This window comes from Solanum dulcamara, chromosome 8, assembly GCF_947179165.1.
Source record: "Solanum dulcamara chromosome 8, daSolDulc1.2, whole genome shotgun sequence".
Classification (NCBI taxonomy): Eukaryota; Viridiplantae; Streptophyta; class Magnoliopsida; order Solanales; family Solanaceae; genus Solanum; species Solanum dulcamara.
In genome coordinates this window covers 2,200,893-2,217,198 of record NC_077244.1, presented here as the reverse complement: position 1 = coordinate 2,217,198, position 16,306 = coordinate 2,200,893, and the positions used below count along the sequence as shown (strand labels likewise).

Genomic DNA, 16,306 nt, shown 5'->3' with positions numbered 1-16,306 from the left:
TTGCTTGAAAACTTTGAAGAAACCTTGATGTTAGGTCTTCAATGGAAGGCTTGAATTCTTGAAGCTCTTGAAGACAATCTTTGTTGGAGAAGGATTTGAAGAAGAAGAGAGGGAAATTTCTAGGGCTTTTTAGAAAGAGAGGGATGACTGAAAAAAATGGTCCAAAAAGTCTAAGGATGGTGTATATATAATTTAGCAAAATACCCAAATTGCCCTTTCTCCAAAAATCTGAAAAATAGGCCAAAAACACCCTTGGCGTAATAGTGGCGCGTCGCGCCACTGCATCGCTAAGTCGAATAGGCTTAAAACCCTGCAACCCAATAGTGGCGCGTCGTGCCAGAGACCAAACTACTGAGGCTATTTTATGGCGCGATAGTGGCGCGTCGCGCGAGAGACCAAACTACTGAGGCTGTTTTATGGCGTGATAGTGGCGCATCGCGCCACTGCGGCGCCAAGCCCAGGCTTCCTGCAGTCACAACCCAAGCCTAAAATTTTGGCAGTACTAGTCCGTCTTAGGATAGCCATAATTTTTGACTCCGAACTCCAAAGTTTACAATCTCGGTAGCGTTGGAAAGAAGACTCAAAGACCTTTAGTTTGATAGGTCATGGGCCACCCAATTCATCCTATTTTTGGAGACATGGTCGTTTGAAGTTGACCCTTATACTAACTCATCCGAAAACTTTATCGATTGGAATTCTTTGGACTCGACTTAATGTTAGAGATCTCTCATGACCCCTAAACACATCTGACACACTTCAAATACTTAGAAATTAATCCTAACTCATGTGTAGAATTACAAGTCCTCCGGTCCGAGTCTACACTCACGTGAAGAAATGTTCGAATCTTAGTGAAAAAATTTTCGGGGTGTTACAGTTTTATGTTTGATTATATTATCAAACTATTATCCCTCTTGGAGTTGGATTTAATTGGTTAGATGGGTGGAAATAATATTGGGTAGATAAAACAATTAAATTGAGAGCAAATTTTAATTGAGATTGTCATGTAGGCGTCACATGATAATAAGAGTGAGGACATGAGTGTTATGTCAAAAAATGGACAAAGTGTAAAATTAATTTCATTTTTATAAGAAAAAATCAATTTTAGTAAAAGAGGAGTCACCACTTAATTTTTTAAAGAAATTAAGAAAACTTAATTTAAAAATCTCTAACAGATTTAAGTCTTAAAAATTTAGAGAAAAAGGGTACGCGGTTCATATTACTATTTTAAGAAGGTTTTAGCACTTAAAATAGCTGCTAACATGCGGTTATCCAACGATTTGAAATTTATTTGACTAACTTTGGGAAATATTAATTTAAAAGGAAACGAAGACTTTGAAATTTTTTTTTAGATTTTTTTTTTATAAAACTTAAACATTTGATTATAATATATATATATATATATATATATATATAAGTAAAAGTTTATTAATGACTAAGTAAATGTAGAAAATTATTTTAAGAATAAATTAACACGAATTGGTTTATCCTTAGGGAATTCAATTAAGTTAAATCAAACTAATCAACTTCTACGTTAGTATAAACAAACGTAAATAAATAAATAAATTATTACAACCCGAATTAAATATAAATGAATAAAGTATGAAAATTTGGTCCAACACTTAGTTTCTGTACGCTTGGACTAAGTTATTGGACCATCTGCATTTTGTGCCTTAAGCTCAATTTCATTATATATCGCAGCTGTATATATACTGTGTTGAATTATATATACACCATATACCACGTGTTTGTTTCTTGTAGATGTTGTATATCACTGTATATCATTTTATATCACTGTGTATCAGACTGTATATACATTATATACAGATTTTATTCCTTGTAGCTGCTGCATATTACTGTATATACATTATATACAGTTTTTATTCCTTGTAGCTGCTGCATATTACTGTATATACATTATATATAGTGTTTTACCCCATGTATCTATTGTATATCAATGTGTATACATTGTATACAGTGTATATACAGTGTATATAACATTATTTCTTTACATCAAATTGTATACACACTATATATCAGTGTATACGGCACTGTTTTACGCTTATATTCTGTGTATACAACCCAATATCAATATTCAAATCATGGATATTACCTTCTTTGTTTTTCATGTATCAATTTTCAGTCATTTGATCAAGATGATAGGAGACTCAAAACTCAACGATATGCAAGGATAAAGTCCAAAGATTGACTCGAATTGATATCACATGCACCAAAATAAAATTACATAAGCATTTACTCATTTTAAACTAAATCAAGGAATATATCATGGTATTTTGAGTTATTAAATTGCTGGGTACCCTAGAAGTGACTAACAACATGCTAACTAGCTCAATTTTAAAGAAAGAATCAAATCAATTAGGCCATGAAAGTTCTAACTAAATATAACTTAAGCATATTTTATTATCTACATTATGTTAAAAGAAGATTTTGAAAACATGAAAATCTATATTGTCAAGGAAAACTGCTTTAAAAAATAATGAACAAAACTAAGTGTTAACACATGCTAACTATAAGGAATTTCTATCACTAACCTAGCTATTCTTAATACATGCTAACTTAGAAAAACAAGACTACAAATCAACTAACTGTAAAACATGAAATAATATGAAATAATTAAATAAAATAAAGCTAAGAAAATATTTTATCTTTTTTCGGGCCACGAGATGGAAGACGATGAGCAGAAGACATTCACCACCATCCAAGAGCTTGATGGAACTCCAATGTATAAAAAAAAGATAAAATAAAAGATTAAAAATTTAGACTCGAACCTTCGTGGGTTCGACGTTATAAGAACACTGTTCTTAGCCTAAATTTTGACTTCAATCTCCTATTTTCCTAGAAAAAAAATATAGATTGAAAGCTAAAAAATTTCAGAACTTCTAGGCTGGGGACAAGAGTCAAAAATCCTAGCCAAGTTAAGAAAATTTCTAACTTTGGAGTGGCTAAAAAACCTCCACTTCTCCCTCTTCTTAATAAGAATATAAGCCTTTATATAGGCTTCAAAAACTACAAATTTCCTTTCAATTTTCGATGTGGGAGTTTGAGTTTTTTTTTTAGAAAAAAAAATAATTTAAAATACAAACTATAATTAAACTAACTTAAATATCATTCTATTTAGTTAAAAATAAAATCTATTTAAAGATGCTTGAAATTTTAAAGAAACTTGATAGCTAATTTGTGTTGTGGAAGGTCAAAATTGGGTGTCAACAATGAGATTTAACAGTTGAATGATAAATATATGATCAAAATTGGATGATAAGAATACATATATTAAAAAAATATGTTGAAGGATAAAATATAATTTTTTTTAGAGATCAAAGACAAATATGTTCATATTCTTTAAAAATATAGTATTTTGTTCGACAAAAAAAATACCGTATTGTTAAGATGAACATAATTTAAAAGAAAATTTACCCAAATTACCTATCAAAACCAAAATATTTGCCAAATACCCCATCTACGATCCTTGTTCAATGTCACGGTGAAAAAATCAAATCAAATCCGTCCCATCCGTTTAAAATTAGAAAAATTTGCATGGATTTCACTAGTTTATGATTTAATTACTTAGTTAGACGCTAGTTTGCAATAACACGTATCTTACCAGATTTTGGTACGTCTAGATACATTCAGATACGTCCAGATACATATATATCAGAATATATGAGATCAAAATTGAGTATAATTTGTTCTAAATACATTGTATTCAAGTGGATTCACATGTATTTAGCATATATAGCAAAATTTCGCTCGCCTTCCTCGCCTCTTTTCTATATCACTTGTCACTCTCCTATGTATTTGATATCACGCATACATGCGAATCACACAAAATGCATACCGTTACATGTATCTAGTGTGTATCTAGTGTGATTCGCATGCATCTGAGATACATAACAAATCTCGCTTGCCTCTGCATATCTCGCTCGTCTCTTACCCTATTTTAGTATATCTGGTAGTAAAAATACATATATCTATGTGCATCTTCCTCAATATATAATAGAAAACTATTAATTAGTGATAAAATACGTAATATTTTTAAAAATATAGATAATAATAGTATATATGATAGTGAAATACGTCTAATTATGTAGTTTTTTGCTTAAAATAAGGTAGGTTATTGAATCGTCCATATTATTAGATCAATTAATTTCAACGCATTATAAATTGAATTTGATATAATCCAAATTGGCTCATGAAAATTTTTATCAATTTTTTTTTAAAAAATTGATCTGATAATAAAAAAATAATTTTATCAAATACTAAAATAATTTTAAAAATCAAATAAAATAAAATTTAATAAAAATAAAAATTATATTAAATCTTGACTCCTTTATTATCTTAAATCTTTATAACCTACTTAAATTTGAACCAACCCTTCCAAATGTCACCGCTATATGTCAGTTAGTAAAAAAATCTACTCACCTAAATTGCGGTGTCTGTTTGCCCATCTTGAATTACGCTGCGTCAGATTGCCTTCAATTGCGGCGTCAGTTTCATTTTGAATTGAAATTGGGGTTCCACCGTCTTTTTTTTTTTAAAAAAAAATAAAATAAAATAAAACATGTTAGCTAATGAAAAACAAAGATTATATTCAAAATATATCTTTATTTTTTAATTTATTTTTTTTTACAAACATTAATTTGCTAATTAAAATGAATGTGTTCTTTTAACTTTTTTAACATACATCAATATTTTTCTAACATTCAGTGTGAACAAGCAGACAGTTCAATTCGTATAAATTTAACAAGTAGATATATGTATTATATATAATATTTTACGTGTGTTATATCACATAATATATTTGTGTCTATTTACTTAATTTTATATAAATTTAAATTTTTATGTGTAGACACCAAAGTTTGATGATATAAATGTCAGTTGAAACAAGTTAAATAACAATTTATGTATTATGCTTATGATATTTGATATAGATTTTTCATCCATGAAACTTTGTCAATTTATAACAACGTTAATATATCTAGTGAAATTCCACAAATAGTAACGAAGAGTGTACGCAAACTACATTTTTAAAAGACTTTTGACAAGAGTACAACATATCATAATAGGTATGAAAAAAAAAAAAACGACAGCAAAAAAACAAAATAACTAAATAAAAAATAATATAATAATCTAAACACAATCAACAATAAGCAAAGATGAAATCAAAAACGAAACACTGTAACAATACTCTCAAACCCCTCAAAAATCAAAACAACACTCCAAATTTACTAATTTTCTAGCTTAATAAACGACCTTCACACTGTCTTATTAAATTATGTTTTTTTTTCAATGAATCATTTTTTTCTAGACCAAAATGCCCCCATACCCTGCCCCCCCCAAATCCAAAACTCATTACCCCAAAAAGTACACATCCCAACTCAATCAATTCCTTGTCATACCCTGTTCACCAATCAAATAACGACACGTCATCAATCCATGTCAAACAAACACAAACCCCACCTTTCTCTCTCACAAAAGAAACACACTCCATCCTAGCCATTCATTTACTTCATCCAACGGTCCAAAATATTTACAGCATCAAATAATATATACATTTCTTTATTTATTATGAAATTAATCCTAGCCGTTCAATCAATATAAACCCTGCGTTCAGATTAAATCTTAAAAAAGACTCCCATGTGAGATCTAGACAGAATATGAAAAAAAAAAACAGCAAAAACATTTCTTTATAAATACATTTTTTAAAATTAATCCTAGCCGTCTATCAATTTAATCCTACGTCTGAGATTAAATTAAGCATTAAAATACCCATGTGAAAAAGTCATATACATTTATTTATTTATTTTCAGATTAAGATATAAGAATAATAAAAAATAATATTACAATTACTCTGTGTGACTTACTTTTCTTTTTAATCAGTCCTAAAAAAATCACATATTTCTATATTTAATAACAATCTAATTTTAAAATATTCATTTTATCCTTAATAAAATAATTTATAACCACAATCTAATAAGTCATTTTAGATCATAAATTTTCAATTATTTTTTCTTTTTAAACTTCATATCAAATCTAACTACATCAAATAAAATAAGACTGAGAAAATACAAAATATTTTCTTTGTCTCAATTTATGTGTAATTATTCATTTTTTGTAAGTCAAATAATTTAAATTTAACAAAAAAAAAATAATTTTTTTAAAAATAAAATTTATATATTTAAAAATGATGAATAAATAATCAAAACAATACGAAAAGTTCATAAATAATGTACAATGGAAGTTAACAAAAAAAAGTACAATAGAAGTCAAAAGCCCATGTGAAATCCAGACACAAACATGAGAAGTCCCAGCCGTCCATCAAACTTTTCAAATTAATCCTAGCCGTCCATCAATCTAATCGAACGATTGTGATGCAATTAATCATTAAAAGACTCCCCTGAGATCTAGACAAAATGTGAAGACTTAAAAAAGATGACCAAAGATTAGTTAATATTTCTTTATCTTTAATTAATAGTTTGAGTTTGAATTTTTCTAACTTAGAAAGCATTTTATTTTTAATATAGAATTTTTAATTCGAATCCAAATTTAATAAAGCTTCAATATAAATATTGAGTATCGAATAAAAAAATCAATGACTTAACAGCTTCTTCCTCATACAAATTGACCTTTTATATAGTTAAAGGGTCAGTCAAGTTTGTTTTATATTTGAGGTCCAATTTTATTTATTTTTATTCGATTTTTGAAATTCTAAGATTTTATTCAGGGAATGCTCCGTACTAAGCATTTTTTTTATATTTAAAATTTAAATTCAAAATTTTTAATTAAGAAATAAATAAATATATTCATTAGACCACATTCTTCGACAAGTTACCTCATCTCTTTCGAAGGTCCAATTTCTTCACAAAATTGAAAACTAAAACTTGTTCTCATTTTTTTTTAATAATGTTACTTTTAATAAATCAAATCAAATATTGCATGATAAATAATATTAGCATAATTAATACAATTATAATTAATACTCTCTTCATTTCATATTAAGTAAATTTTTGAGGTATTTTTCATTGTTCAAAATAATTAAATTATTCAAAGTTCAATATAAATGTTTGAAACTTTTTTTATATTTGCCCTTTCATTTATTGAAGTTTTATATTTTTCTAGGAGATAAATTACACTACTTACAAAGTTATATTTATGATTTTACAAAGAATAATAGTGAAAAATATGATTCAAATTATATTTTTAAATATTTTTCTTAATATATGTACATTATGTTACAAATTCACTTAATATGAAATAAAAAAAATATATTATATTTAGTACTATTTTTATACACTAACAATTAATAAAAAAATAATAACAATTATAGAATATTATCATAACTTAAACACAATAAACAATAAATAAAAGATAGTAATAGAAATCAATAAGCCCATGTGAGGTCTAGAATATGAGTAGACAGAATGTGAAAGGCGGGGTTTGTGTTTCTTTATTTATTTTCAAAATTAATCCTAGCCGTCCATCAATCTAATCTAACGACGGTGATTAAATTAAGCATTAAAAAAACTTCCTCTGAGATCTAGACAGAATGTGAAAAGTCCAATAGAAATAGACCCCACCTTTTTTTTTTAATCTTTAAAAGTCCATTTGGTTTTGAATAAATTTGGATATTTTCTTCTTCTTCATCTTACACTAAAGTTTTTGATAAAATTTGCCAACACAAAATGAAGGTTCTTCTCATTATTTTGGTTTTGCTTATCACTATTTCAATGATAAGTGCTAAACCTCTCATTGGTTCAACAACTTGTCCTGTGCCTAGAAGTAGTGAGTACATCTTCTTATCATTTTTTTAATTGTTTTTGCTTCGTTTATCATATTATTTGTAGTGTATATTGTTCTTTTCTACATTGCTACTATTGGTTTTCTCGTTAGAGTCGAGGATTTATTGAAAATAATTTTTACCTATACTCTCAAATCTATTTTATGGGACTACATTGTATATGTTATTAATATTGTACTTGAGCCGACTTTCTATATAGGAAATATGGTGTGTACATGTAACTCTTTTCCGATTATATTTGTAGAATTATATTGAGTATGTTGTTGTTATTTGTAATAGTTTGAAATTGGGGCTTTTATGAATAGTATCAATCTGGAATTTTAAGGTTGTTATGGAGAAATTGATTTACTTTCTATCCCCAAATTGATGTTTGTATGTTATTATTTTCAAGCAGTATTAGTCGATCTGTTTCTTCTATTTCATTTTACGTGGCATAGTTAAATTTTTTATTTTGACCATAAATTCAAATACAAAAGTAAAAAGAAAACATTGTATATTTGAAAACTACTTCAAAAAAGTAAAAAAATACTTGTTTGAATATTGAAATTTGAAAGCCAGTGTTGAAATTTGGGAATCTGTGTTATTCAGTTTTTTGAAGTGAAATGGGGTCAATGATATCACTTGGTTCGATGTGTTTCTGCCCTACATTTTTCAATCATGTTAGATATAGGTTGAACATTATATATATATTGTATAAGCTAGATTGAGAAATAGAACCATTTCATTAGATGGTTCTTAATATTACAAGATAATTATTTCAGGGTGATCTTGTTGTCGACAGATGATGTTAGTACAATCGTAGTCTTTCAAGGATGAGAGATCGAGAATTGGATGTTTACCTTATGATTATCGAATGAAAAGGTGAAAGAGCATTTGTTTTATTTATAGATGTTGAGTTGAGTAAGGAGGGTATGCTGGCTAGCTCGTGCAATAAAAGTAAACTACCTATGTAAGCGTTGTTTACGTCATTAGTCTGATCCTTTGTAGACCTAGTCATTATGAAGAACTTACAAAATGGATCTTGTTTTTCATAAGGAGATTCGTTGTTTCTACCACTGCTTGACCTTGTATATATTTGAACAATCTTCACTCATCAAGGATGATCATCTTGGGGTGATCTTTTTGTCAACGGATGATAATTTTATTACACTTGTAGCCTTTGAAGGATAAGAACCAATTATGTATCATCTACTTTGAGAATTCAAGTATTCTTTATATGATTAGTCTGATCCTTTGTAGAACTACTCCTAATACTGAACTTACAGAATGAATCTCTCTTATTACAAAGAAATTCGTCGTTCTTTACCTTGGTTCACCTTTAAGCTTAACAATCTTCACTCATAATACACATGGATTGCATGTTATTTGCTGTTATTTGCAATGAAAGAAAGGAAAATCTGTTCCTTTTCTTCTAAAGTAAGGAGTGTTGTTCCAAATATACATAGATTATATACTGACTATACACAGATTATATATATAATATGAATCCGCCGCCTATTTTTAATTTTAACCCTTTGTTTTCTTCAGGATGTGGACAGGCATGCATTAAGAGATGCTCACATAAAGGTCACAAAAAGAGATGTTTGTTTTATTGCAACCATTGTTGTGGATGGTGCCAATGTGTTCCCCCAGGATATGTTGGGCAAAATAAAGGGTGTTGTTCTTGCTACAACAATTGGAAGACACAAATAGGAGGACCTAAGTGTCCATGAAATTAAATTAATCATGGAAGTAAATGGTGTATCGGAGAAATTTTAGTAGTTCAATTGGTTGGGTTTTTAAATTTTTACTTTGTTGTTGACAGTTCGATTCGCCATCTTGTAATTCCCTACCCTATTGTGTCGGTTTTATGTTTATTTTTCTTCATTTGATCTTCTTGAGAAAGTGTTTTTTTCCTATAGTAGGATTGGGAGAGATTCTTTCTCTTTACAAGAGCCAAGACTGTATGAGGAGAAAAAGAGGGTTCTTTTTACCTTTTCCCTTGCGGTACTTGTACGCTATTCATCATTGAGGAAGGACTTCTATGTGTTGTATTTGTATGTTTTCCATGTATTGTTAAAATCAAGAATCAATATTTCTTGATTATGTTTTCTGTTGGGTTTACATGATCAAATTATTATCCATACTTATTAAGTTTTCATGAACAAAAAAGAAACTTATTCTTCTCTATTGAATACATATAGCAAATTGAATGTTGTTTAGCATGATCGTTTCACTATTGTATTTTTTTCCATACTTGATTTAATTAGTAATTTGAATATGTTATTGAACTATATGAAGAGGATCGTTGATCATGATACTATTTGTTAATAATTGATTTCAAATATCCTTTTGTTAATAATTGGTTTCAAATATCCTTTCGCCTTTACAAATATGAGTCATATTCGCCCTTATTTTTTGTTAGTTGAGCTTAGTAGTCTAATTTATTTTTCGATATGAAAATCTAAGCTTGAAATTAAATAGATATTGCAATTTATACAATGGAATTTGTACATTTAATGTAAATTTTAAAATGGGATTATCCTAATATGAGTCTTTAATTAATTTAATAATAGGTACTTGTCTATTATACTAAAAAAAATAATAGATATCTACTTTTACTTGTCTAATTTATAAATCAAGAGATATAGTTCTAATTTACTCTCAGTATTAACTATAGTCATCTCCTAATATATTTTCAAAATAATTAAATTTATTATATTCAAAATAGTAATATCAATGCTGAACAAGTGAAAATGGGGGGTATATTTTTTCTCATTTTGCTCTAAGTATTAATTGTTTAGAAAGTGAACAATATTGATTACACTAAAAGAATAAAGGGTAAATTAGTAAAAAAAAACTAGTATTTATGATTTTTTTAAAGGAAGTGTGAAAGGGTAATGTGAAAATTAAAATGGGACGGTTGGAGTATTAATAATATCATTATATGCACTTAATTATTAGATAAGTCTTAAATAAATGATATTAATAGCATAGTCTACAATATGGATTACAAATTTAATATTATGGTTATAACATAATTAATCTTGCCTATATATATAATGAACACATTGAGAGATTCTTGACAAATCATTTTCTCACAAAACAAAATTAAAACTAAATACTAACATTAGTTTTTGAAGATAAAAAAACATGAGGCTTCTTCACATTTTTTTGAGTTTGCTTGTCATAGCTTTAATGTCTAAAGCACAAGTAATCAAGGTTGACAAGCCCCCTATTGGTCCAACAACTTGTCCTGTGCCTACAAATAGTGAGTACCTCTTTTTATTGGTTCCAAACGAGAACGTTGACACTGTTCGAGAAATTTCTCTTTATTTCTAACATGAATTTCGAACCTTATGCATAGTTACATTGACATGAATTTTAAAATAACATCACTTGTTATACATGAATTATACATATATTATATATCCTCTGACTATTTTTTAATTAATGCGACTCGATAAATGATTGTATAATTTATTTGATTTTAATTTTTTTGTGTATTTTTCAGAATGTGGAGAGGCATGCAATCAAAGATGTTCAGCTACATCTCACCCAAAACCTTGTTTGTTTTATTGCAACAAATGTTGTGAATGGTGTCAATGTGTTCCACCAGGAACTGTTGGAAATAAAGATTGTTGTTCTTGTTACAATGATTGGAAGACAAAAAGAGGAGGACCAAAGTGTCCATAAGACAAAGAGAGGAGGACCAAAGTGCCCATAAGTTTTTTTATTTTTATTTTATTGTATGATGAGTTTTATGTTTAATTTTCTTTATTTGATCTTCTTGAGAAGTATTGTAAAATCAAGAATTGATATTTCTTGATAATGTTGTCTTGTTTGGTCACATGATCAAACTATTATCCATATTGCAAATTTTCATGAACCAAAAAGAAATTGAATATTTTTTACCGAGTATAATTATTTTTAAGGGGGTGATAAATGGACGTGTTGAGTTGAATTTAAGCGCGTCAAAATGGGTTAAATAAATAAGTAGACATGTCAATTTACTTGTACTGAAATGGATTGGATTAGGATAGGCTAAAATCGGGTCATAATCCAACATATCTAATTCAGATTAAGTTTTAATTTCTTTGTTTGTTCTATTACAGTTTTTAAGTATCTTTTTTTCTTCTTTAATATGACTATATATAACATATCAAATAAAAAATATTTTAACTAATTTTTTTTATGAGTCAGTTTTAGCTACACATATCAACCTAATTTTTAGATGGATTGAACTGAACAGATCAAAGCGGACCAAATCAATGAATTGAGGATCATTAACCTATCGATACTTGAACAGATTGAGCAAATCATAATTTCATCAAGAATTGTGTCAAGATATGTACCTCAAACATGTTGCAATTTCCCCAAATATACCCTTATAGAATTTTTTTTCCACATGTACTATAAGTTTGATTCGACAAATGATGAAACTCAAAAGATTGGTTTAAACTGAAAAAAAGACCCTCTTAAAGTCTCAAGATCAAATGTTGTTCCACTTGATGACTTGAATGCTTCACTATAATAATATTTTTTCTTTCATTTTTTGATATTATTATGTTTTGCTTGAGTTAGGATTATTAAAAATATTTTTTTTCCCTAAAACTTATGCGGAACGACACAACAAAAATTTAAGAGCGGGGAAGAGAAGCTTGATTTTTGTGGGTATATTCATGCTCAAGACTCAAGAGATCCTTTTTATGATGTTCGTAGATTTATAACACCAATGGCCACAAAGAGGAATTGAGATTTCCTACCTGACAACCAGTTCCTTCCCCTTCTCCGTTTGTTGAAAAGGGAACTGTCCCTACTGCATTTGCTGAACATTTGCAGCTGCCAAAGCGAGTTTTCGAGCTAAAGGTAGCGTATGCTAAGTTGATGGAGAGCAAAGATGAGGTGGAGAAATGGACGAATGGGGAACTGTATAAGATAGCGAGGAAGAAGACGAAGTCGGCAGTGGCAACGACAAAAACGGCAGCTTTTGAACGTCTTTATGCTGAACTGGAAGAGAAAGGCGGGGACAGGAAATTATTCAAGCTAGCCAGGGCCCGGGAGAGAAGGGCACGAGATGTGGATCAAGTGAAGTGCATTAAAGACGAACACGGAAAAGTGTTGGTAGAGAAGACCCTTATCAAACAAAGATGGCAGTCATACTTCCATAAACTTTTGAATGACAAAGGGGACAGAGAAATTGTGTTGGGAGATCTGGAACATATAGGAAGTAGTCACGATATTGAAGGTTGTAGGAGTATTACGGGCGATGAGGTTAAATAGGCCGTTCGTAGGATGCGCTGGGGAAGAGCGACCGGACTTGACGAGATCCCTAGAGAATTTTGGAAGAGTGCGGGCTAGGTAGGTTTGGAATGGCTGACTAGGTTATTTAATGTCATCTTTACGACGGCAACGATGCCCATAGAATGGAGGTCGAGCATCATGATCCCTCTATACAAAAAAAAGGGGGATAGCCAGAGTTGCGACAACTATAGAGGTATCAAGCTTCTAAGCCATACTATGAAAGTGTGGGAAATAGTGGTGGAGATGAGGGTGAGGAGAGGCGTGTCTATTTCAGAGAATCAGTTTGGATTTATGCCGGGACACTCAACTACGGAAGCCATCCATCTTATGAGGAGACTAATGGAGCAATATAGGGAGAGGAAGAGAGACTTACATATGGTATTCATCGACTTAGAAAAGGCCTACGATAAAGTCCCACGAGAGATACTATGGAGATGTTTGGAGGCTAAAGGTGTACCTGTAGAGTACATAAGGGTGATCAAGGACATGTACGAGGGTGCCAAACCCAGGGTAAGGACAGTAGGAGGGGATTTAGAACACTTTCCAGTTGTGATGGGGTTGCATCAAGGATCAGCTCTTAGTCCGTTTCTATTTGCCTTGGTGATGGATGTATTAACGCGACAAATTCAAGGTGAGGTGCCATGGTGTATGCTTTTTGCGGACGACATAGTCCTCATCGATGAGACTCATAGCGGAGTTAACGCTAGGCTGGAAGATTGGAGACGCACCTTGGAGTCTAAAGGGTTTAAGTTGAGTAGGACCAAGACAGAGTACCTAAAGTGCCAGTTCAGTGAGACTCCTCAAGAGGTTGGCGCGGAAGTTAGGCTCGGGGACCAAGCCATCCAAAAGAGAAGTAGTTTTAAGTACCTTGGTTCTATCATGCAAGGCAACGGGGAGATCGACGAGGATGTCACACATCGTATTGGGGCAGGATGGATGAAATGGAGGCTCGCCTCCGGTGTGTTATGTGACAAGAAGGTGCCACCACCACTTAAGGGCAAGTTCTACAAAGTGGTGGTTAGACCAGCTATGTTATATGGGGCGGAGTGTTGGCCAGTTAAGGTCTCACACGTGCAAAAGATGAAAGTTGTCGAGATGAGAATGTTGAGATGGATGTGTGGGCATACCAGGAGCGACAGAATTAGAAATGAGGCTATTCGAGACAAGGTAGGAGTGGCCCCGGTGGAAGACAAGATGCGTGAAACGCGACTGAGATGGTTTGGGCATGTGAAGAGGAGAGTCCCAGAGGCACCAGTGCGGAGATGTGAGAGGTTGGCCATGGATGGTTTCAGAAGAGGTAGGGGTAGACCGAAGAAATATTGGGGAGAGGTGATCAGACAGGACATGGCGCATTTACGACTTACCGAGGACATGACCTTAGATAGGAGGGTGTGGAGGACTCATATCAGGGTAGAAGGCTAGTACATAGGCGTATTAACGCACTATGATTTCTTGTACTCTGATTTATGTTATTTATGTTATGTATGCTGTGTTATCTTATGTTATTTATGGTATTTATGCTATTATTTGACGATATCTACTGTTTTTTGGTGCTTTGATTATACTATTGTTTGGAACGCTTCCGTTATTTACTTTCCTACTTTTAATATTCTTGTCTGACCTTTTTTTCTTATGCTTCTATTGAGCCGAGGGCCTTTCGGAAACAGCCGTCCTACATTGGTAGGAGTCCGGTCTGCGTACACTTTACCCTCCCCAGGCCCCACGATGTGGGATTACACTGGGTTGTTGTTGTTGTTGTTGTTGTAATTTGTGAAATTACGCTGAATATATTATTAGCTAACTAATTGAATCTTATATGTGTAATATGAAAGTAAAAAAATATTGTATTTATTAACCAAATATGCTTGTTAATAACTTTGACCAAAATTTTAAAAATGAAAAAAATGTTCCTAATCGATTATTTTTTTTTTACAAATGTTGGTATAATATCTATCTATACTACCTTAAAAACATGAACTCCAAATAATAAAAATTAAATTATGTAAATACCCCAAATTAAACTATTGCCCTTTGCTTAATTAAACTATTGCAAATTTGCAATAAAACAAACTCTTGCGGCATCATGAAACTAGAAAATATGATTACTGCTAACCTCCTATGTGCATCAAATCTGCACCAACTCTGGTCAAACATTCCATATTGTCTATGAACTAGCATGTAAGGGACACTCATTGACTTTGTTTCTTCCCCTTGAGGTCACAATTATACGGATTATTATTTGTTAGACAAAATATATACAGTCGCCTGCCATTATCATTGATACTAATACACATTAACGCCTTGAATTATCATTGTCGTTCTCAGCTCTCTAGGTAACTGTACTCATCCGGATTCATAACAAATTCAGCCCACATGGCTACTTAAATGGAACTAGCAAAACAGAGTGTACCTATAAACAAGATACCAAAACAACCTATTGATTCAGAGTGTTGTTCTTGTAGTGAGCAAAGCTAATAGAGATGAAGAGGTATCCTTATGTTGCTTCTGAAGACTCCTAAGGCATTAGAAACTTATGTATTATTCAGAGAAGGATACTGAATGGCGTTGTTGACCATCTTGCAAGTGACTGCAGCACGGAGTAACATATCTGAAGTTATGTTTTGCAATGACAATAAATAAAGAACAAGGTTAAACAATATCAAATGTTGGATGTTATCTATCATAACATGTTTTCTCACATGGCCAACTATATGCAGCACTTTTCAGAAGAATATCAAAGACCACTATGAAAGTATTGGTTATGACTGAACAACCAGATCAAAACACAGGAACATAACATACACTAGAAATATCGTCTATAAGAAAGTATTAGGTGAGATATGATTAATAACAAGTTTGGAAGAAATCAAACAGGAGCAAACATACACGCAACATGAAGCTAATGAAAGTTTTGCCGGTTGTATTCATAGGATCGTTGGAAGAGAAGATGATATGAACAACACCAGACAACTACCAAAGAGGACGTTACTTTAATGTATAATAAGTTATTAAATTAGGCTACAATATAATGATTTGGGTTTATTTAAAGGGGACATATATTTCATGACACGGCATAACTAAGAGGCCGAGGTGTTAATTTGTGCTCACTTAGTTACAAACAAATTGACTACAACCTATGCCTACAAATACATTGTACAACTAATAAGAAAGTTTGAATAAGCGTTCTTCGATAACTTCCTTACAAACAAG

The 16,306-nt window shown here is 31.0% G+C and overlaps 1 long non-coding RNA gene across 1 annotated transcript; it reads left to right on the top strand.

Annotated features, from left to right (window-relative positions):
• Positions 1-7,630: 7,630 nt before the first annotated feature.
• On the top strand, positions 7,631-9,909 carry LOC129899545 (uncharacterized). The gene is made up of 2 exons (XR_008769545.1): positions 7,631-7,797; positions 9,341-9,909. It is a non-coding gene; the product is annotated as an uncharacterized LOC129899545 (long non-coding RNA).
• The last annotated feature ends 6,397 nt before the right edge of the window (positions 9,910-16,306 follow it).